General features: G+C 39.2%; 1 non-coding gene across 1 annotated transcript; it reads left to right on the top strand.

The window, feature by feature from the left end:
* The first annotated feature begins 823 nt into the window (after positions 1–823).
* LOC130978220 (small nucleolar RNA R71) lies at positions 824–931 on the top strand. The gene has a single exon (XR_009085875.1). It is a non-coding gene; the product is annotated as a small nucleolar RNA R71 (small nucleolar RNA).
* Positions 932–7,443: the final 6,512 nt, after the last annotated feature.

Genomic DNA, 7,443 nt, shown 5'->3' with positions numbered 1-7,443 from the left:
CAGTGATCCAATCTATGAGACAAGGGCTTGCAAGGTAGAGTTCAGACCATTTAGAGTAGAAGTAAGGTTATTTTCCATGGCCTGCTGTCTCCGATCAATAGATTGTACTAACTCATTATTAGAAAATGAAGAGGGATAAGTGATATGGGGGGGTCTACTGAGATGCTTGAGGCTGCCTTAGATGAGGTGCTCTGTAGGCCTGATTCTGATTCTGCTGCCTGAAGTTGTTATTGTTATTCCATCTCTGGTTTCCATTGTTATCTCTGCCTCCTCTATTATGATTGTCCCTCCAACCCTGGTCAGAATTATCTCTCCAACCTTGGTTGGGGTTATCCTGCCATCCATGGTTGTAGCTGCCACCTTGATTGTACCCTTGATTGGGGCGGTCATAGAAGTTGTGGGTGGCTGCCACAGTGTGGTCTTCCGGTTGGAGTTACAGACACTCATCAGTATAATGACTGTAATCAGCACAGATCCCGCATACTCTTTGTGAAACCAACTGTTGGCTGTGCTGTGGTGGAGAAGGCTGAACTTGCTGAGCTTGTTGTTGACTCAGTTGCATCTGCTTCAGTAAGTTGGTCATTTCACATAAGCTCTGAGTTATAGCAGTAGTCTCTTTGCTAATGGATATCTCTGCAACAGCTCTTGACCGGCCTTGTTTCTGCCTGTGATTCCTAGTAGATTCAGCTAAGTCGCTGATCAATTGCCATGCCTCTTCCGTAGTCTTGTACTTTTTCATAGACCCATTGCTAGCACCTTCCAATGTGGTCTTATCTTGAGATTTCATACCCTGTGTAAAGTAGGCGAGCAACATTATCTTGTCAATCATATGGTGAGGGCATGCTTCCAGAAGATTATTGAAGCGCTCTTAATATTCATAGAGAGTCTCAGATTCGTCCTGAACGATCATGGAAATGTCTTTCCTTAGTTTATCGGTAACCTTAGCTGGAAAGAATTTCTCCAAAAATTCTCTTCTAAGTGTATCCCAGTTAGAAATAGTTGCTCCGGGTTGGGTGTAGTACCACTCTTTTGCCTTACCCTCAAGAGAGAATGGGAAGGCTTTTAGCAGAATAGAAGTTTCGTCAGTACCATCATGCTTAACAGTAGAACAAGCTGTCTGAAAATCCCTAAGGTGCTTGATAGGCTCTTGAGCAGGTAAGCCATGAAACATGGGCATCAAGTTGAGCAGTGCAGTCTTTATTTCAAAATCCACAGCCACTGCTGGGTGGCGTGCCTGGTATGGCTATAGTGTAAAATCAGGGGCTCCAACCTCCTGGATAGTGACTCTTCTAGGTGCTGCCATGTCACCTGCACATGAATCAACTAGATCAGTAGAGGGGGAGCTTGTTTCTTCCTTAGATGACGTTTCAGATTCGTCCACAGAGAGGACTAGCCGACGCCGAGCTTGCCTTATACGTGAAATGGTTCTTTCAATCTCAGGGTCAAATACTGGCAAGCTTGGATCAGGAAGTGAACGCGCCATTTAATGAAAGAAACGTGCAGCTCATAGTAACAAAATAAAAAGAAAAAATGCAATTAAATAAATTTCAATCAATAAATTAGCACACTATTGCAACTCCCCGGCAACGGCGCCAAAAATTGACGTGAGCGAAAATTGGCAGATTAAGAATTAATTAGAAAAATGGCATTGCAAGTAAAGTTCTTAACCGGCAAAGATCCACTCGTCAATTTAGAAAAGGGTTGTCACAAATTTTAGAAATAAAATACTGGGAGTATTGATGCATGAAAACTTGTCTCTCAACAAATTTTCCTTCGGTAAGTATACCGAATTGTCGTCAAGTAAAACTCACAATAGAGTGAGATCGAATCCCACAAGGATTGATTGGTCAAGCAACTTTAGTTGGAAGAATATGCTAGTTGAGCTAAACAGAATTTAGATTGAGAACTTGCAGAAATTTAAATGACTGGAAAGTAAATAACAGAAATTAAACTGCAGAATCTTAAATGGGGATTTGGGGTAATGAGCATGAAAATAAATGGCAGAAAGTAAAGAGAATGGGTAAGATCAGAAATGGGGTAATCATTGGGTTCAGGAGATGTTTCATTCTCCGGATCAAGTTCATTCTCATCTCTTCCTCAATCAATGCATTCATTGATCTCCTTGGCAATCCAATCTCTCTAAGCTTGAACAATTGCCCAATTCCTTGATTTAATTGCTCATGGGAAGAGATGAAGTATGGTCACTGATTATACCACATGTATTTCCAAATCAAAGCGTTGGGAGGATTACATGTCACTATATCCGCCCAGACCCCAATTTGGTCCAACATGAGAAAGCATTTCTAGCATGATCTCCTCATCCCTTTTCCAAGGCTCAAAGGAGATCCAATTATGGAGAGTTTCTTTTCCAAGACAACTAACCAATTGAATTAAGATCGAAAGCTTTCTAGTAAGATCAAGATAAAAGAAAGAAGAAGAAGAATGAAAACTATAATTGATCCATCAAATTACAACAGAGCTCCCTAACCCAATGAAAGGGGTTTAGTTGTTCATAGCTCTAGAAATGAAAAATGGCAGAAAAGAAGAAGCCATGCTAAAATTGCAGAAAAGTAAATCTATAGAGAGTAGTTCCCAAAAGTGCCAAGCTTCTCTATAGTTCAAAACTACTCCTATATATACTACTCCTCATGATCTTCTAGTGAGTTCCTCAAGTCTTGGATGTGGGCTCTGGATCTTAAGTTGAAGCAGTTCTCATCTTAAGTGGGCCCAACTTACAGAGAAATATGAATTAGGCTTGGGTATTTAGTAAGATTTAACGTTGAGTGCCATTGTGGGTTCGAGAACGTTAGTGGCATTCAGTTTTTCCACTAACGTTCCAACCTCATATATCCATGTTAAATCCAACGTTAGTGGTCTTAACGTGACCACTAACGTTGCTTCCTCAAATTTTGGCCAACGTTATTGGGACTCACTTTTCCCAATAACGTTGGCTTATACCCCTTCGCGAACGTTAATGGGAAACACTTTTCCCATTAACGTTGCTTAGTGCCCCTTTGTTCCTACATTAGAGTTCACGTTAGTATAGCTAACGTGACTCTTAACGTGGGTGTGTTTCACCTTCGAGAGCGTTAGTGACACTCACCTTTGTCACTAACGCTCTAAATGCCCAAATTCTCTACGTTAGAACTCACGTTAACTAAGTTAACGTGGCTCTTAACGTAGTAGTGATGCCATCTCCTAACGTTAGTGACAAAAGTGAGTGTCACAAACATTGGCTCCTTGATCTCAACTCCACGTTAACTTTCACGTTAATGGTCATAACGTGAAAGTTAACATAGGCAATGCTAGTTGGTCCAACGTTAGTGACAAAAGTGAGTGTCACTAACGTTGGCTTTTGTTTTCCTCTTCCACGTTAGAGTTCACGTTAACTAAGTTAATGTGACTCTTAACATGGATCATTGCCAAGTTCTCCAACGTTAGTGGTGTTCACTTTTACCACTAATGTTGGAGGAAAACGTTATTGGTGTTCACGTTTTCTCTTAACGTTGGAGTTCCCTTTTACTTCTACGTTAACTACCACATTAACTTAGTTAACGTGGCAAGTAATGTGGGCTATGGATGGCTTCGTAGGCATTATTGGTGATCACTTTTCTCATTAACGTTGCAAGCTTTACCATTCCATGTTAGTGTTCACGTTAACCTAGTTAACATGAATACTAACGTGGTTCTTCCTTGCTTCCTTTGCCCTGAAATCAAGCAATTAAAGTGCATCAAAGCTCTAGCCAAAGTCATGAGATTATGCATCATCAATTTATCATGCAATTCTAGCAAAATACTCATGAAATCATGCAAAGTTCACAATAGTTGCTTAAATCAAGGTGTGAGTGTATTTTCATCCAAAACTTGCCTTATTCACTAAGAAAATACATGAAACTACCCTAAAATAGTAAAGAAAAGGTCAGTGAAACTGGCCTAGATGCCCTGGCATCAAGTATGAGTCCCAAGTCGTCTCCCAACGAGTTGCAGAAAGATGTGCCATTTTATCAATTAGAGGTTTTCAAAAGGGGTTTTGAATTTGATGAACATAAAATTAAATTAGAGAATTTATATGATTTAAATAAAATCTTGACCGGAAGAAGATTAATTGAAAGTTCTATTCTTGTTGGAATTTTGTCAAGATCAATTAATAATTAGTCATTATTTTCATTTAGTTAACCCTCAACGAATGAAAGAAAGTCAAATTAAAAGTCAATTTCTATTCATAAGTCCTAATCCTCTCCCTTGGGAAGAATTAGAGTTAGTGACTAACAAGCAAACCAACAATAAACCAATTACAATTGAACTCTTGAGTATTCCAACTCAAGGTTCTCTTTTTAATCAACTCCCAATCAAGTTAGGAAACTACTCCATCATTATAAATGTAAACTTCACAAAATTAATAGGGGAAATAAGAAGAGACATAATAAATAATGATGAAAGAGATTAATTAAAAGTAAAAATAGTTTTGTATTAATAAACTATGAAAATAATCCAATATCAACTCTGGACAGATTGAGAATATGGAAGAATTATTGAAAAGTAAATAACAAACTCTAATGACCAGTACCGGAGGTAGACTCTTCTCAAAAGCTCAAGCAAAAAATCTTCAAATCCTAATTTACGAATGTTCAAGTCAAAACCTAGGGGAGGAGTAAAATCAGATCTAAAAACTTGAAATTATGCGGAATGAACTTGTTGTCTTTGTCTCTGCATGTTCCCTGGTTCTAATATGTGTTTTTGGGCCGAAAACTGGGTTGAAATGCGGCCCAGAAACTATGTCAGCGACTTCTGTAATTCTGCAGATCGCGCACGTTACGCGGCCGTGTCGTCCATGCGTTCGCGTCACTCAGCATTTTTCGTACCACGCGTGCACGTCGTCCACGCATTCACGTCGTTCGTGCAGCTTCCAATCCGCGCGGTCGTGTCAGGCACGCGAGTGCGTCACTGTGATTTCTTCCATTTCGCGCGGTCGTGTGAGCCGTGCGACCGCGTGACTTCTCGCTGGTCATCTCCTCAATTCCTTGTGTTTCTTCCACTTTTGCATGTTTCCTCTTCATTCCTTACGCCATTCCTGCCCTATGTAGCCTGAAACACTTAACACACAGATCACGGCATCGAATAGTACGAAGGAAAATAAAAATATACAACTAAAAGGTCTTTAGGAAGCAAGTTTTCAATCATAGAATATTTTTAGGAAGGAATTGTAAATACATGGAAATCATATAAATAAGTGGGTGAAGACTTGATAAAACCACACAATTAAATACAATATGAATCATAAAATAGCGGTTTATCAATACGACAGCATAAGAACCTACAAGTTAGTAACATTACTGATCGCCGTACGGGTAAGAATAGAGGTAAAGTAAGGCAAGGCAATGGTAAACGAGCCCATCAGGCTTACATAAACACTGCATGTAAGCAATGCGGAAAAGAGCATGATAACAGGTCTTTTGCCAGTTTGGATCACCTAACTGCTATGCTTGTGGAGAACTTGGACATATTGCCAAGAATTGTCCGAAGGGATTTACTCAAAATTCAGTCAGAACCCAGCAATAAGGACGAGTGTTTGCTATCATTATTGATGATGTTGTGCAATCGAACGCCGTCATTCATGGTCAGTGTTATGTCAAGAATCGATTTCTAACTGTACTGTATGATTCAGGTGCATCACATTCTTTATTTCTCTAACTGTTGCTCACGAGTTAGGATTATATTTCTTTAAATTGAATTTTCACTTAATTGTTCATACACCTGCATCCCAAAATACTTTGACCAGTTTAGTGTACCTGCAAGTACCACTTGCTATTAGGAATAGGACTTTTATACATGATCTACTCTGTTTGCCTCTATGTGGTTTAGAAGCTATTCTAGGATTAGATTGGTTATCTAAGTATCATATTTTCCTTGATTGCTTTGAAAGAACTGTTGTTATTCCATCTGACAGTCTACATACTAAACCATTTCTATCCCACACCTTATATCTGAATTCTGTAAGAGTTACCTTAAACTGGAGTGATTGTGAGGGGTATGTTCTGTTAGCGGCTAGCTCGAATGACAGTGAACTCAGTTTAGAATGAATCCGAGTGGTGAAGGAATTTCCTGATGTTTTCCCAGATGACATACTTGAGTTTCCTCCTCAGCGAGAGATAGAATTTAGCATTGAACTAGTACTTGGAACTGGACCAATTTCCATAGCACCGTATCGGATGTCACCACTAGAACTTGCGAAGTTGATAAAGTAGTTGGATGAGCTACTTGGAAAGAAGGTTATTCATCATAGTGCATCACCTTGGGGAGCTCCGGTATTACTGGTAAAAAAGAAAGATGGTGGAATGAGGCTTTGCATAGATTATCAACAGCTAAATAAAGTTACTATCAAGGATAAGTATCCACTTCCACTAATTGATGATTTGATGGATCAACTGAAAGGTGCAACTGTGTTCTCAAAGATTGACTTGCGATTGAGTCATCACCAAATTCGAGTAAGCGACCCAGATATACTAAAGGCTGTGTTCAGGATTTAGAAATGATGATGATGCTGAGACATATGGGGGCAGAAGAACCAGAAGCTGTGAGACAAGATGGTAGTGGTCCATGGAGGTACAAGAACAGAATTTGTGTGCCTAACTCTAGAGAATTGCGACAAAGGATTATTGCAGATGCTCACCAAAGTAGATTTCCTATACATCCTGGAGTGACAAAGATGTATCAAGATTTGAAACAAATGTTCTAGTGGCCGGGCTTAAAAAAAGAGGTAGCTGATTGTGTTTCAAAATGTATAACCTGCTAGAAGGTGAAGATGGAACATCAGAAGCCGTTAAGAACCTTGCAACCCTTAGAAATACCACAATACAAAATGGGAGCAGATCACTATGGATTTTATCACGAGATTGCCAAGAACCTCAACAGAACGTGATGCCATTTGGGTGATTGTAGACAGGTTGACAAAATCAGCGTGTTTCTTTCCGATTCTAGTTTACTATACTTTAGAAAGGCTAGAACGAATATATATTCAAGAAATCGTACGACTGCACGGGTGATGATTGGGAATTATGTCGGAAGAGAATTTCTCAATGAAGTTGCGTTGCAAGTATAGCTCTACCAACAACAATCCTCGAGGATCAAATTTAGAAAGGAATTGGTTGTCACAAGTTCAAGTGTTCAACCCCAATAAAATAACCAAAGTATTCAAACCTTGGGTCATCTCACAAGGAATGGGAAAACATGTGCTTCAACATTGGTTAGAAATCCAGGGTTGTAAGTCATGAGCGAGAAAGTAAACTAGGAATCTTAGCAAACAAGTATCTTAAAGTGCAAAGAACTAATTCAAATAACTAAACAAGATGTGAGCAATTTCAACTAAGAAGACAACATTTAATTTAATTCTACTCTCAACTAAACAATAGCTACAACTAAAGCAAGACAATTGAGAAATTAGGT

This window comes from Arachis stenosperma, chromosome 4, assembly GCF_014773155.1.
Source record: "Arachis stenosperma cultivar V10309 chromosome 4, arast.V10309.gnm1.PFL2, whole genome shotgun sequence".
Lineage (NCBI taxonomy): Eukaryota > Viridiplantae > Streptophyta > Magnoliopsida > Fabales > Fabaceae > Arachis > Arachis stenosperma.
Note: the sequence above shows the minus strand (reverse complement) of the source record. Positions and strands in the feature narration are given on the sequence as shown.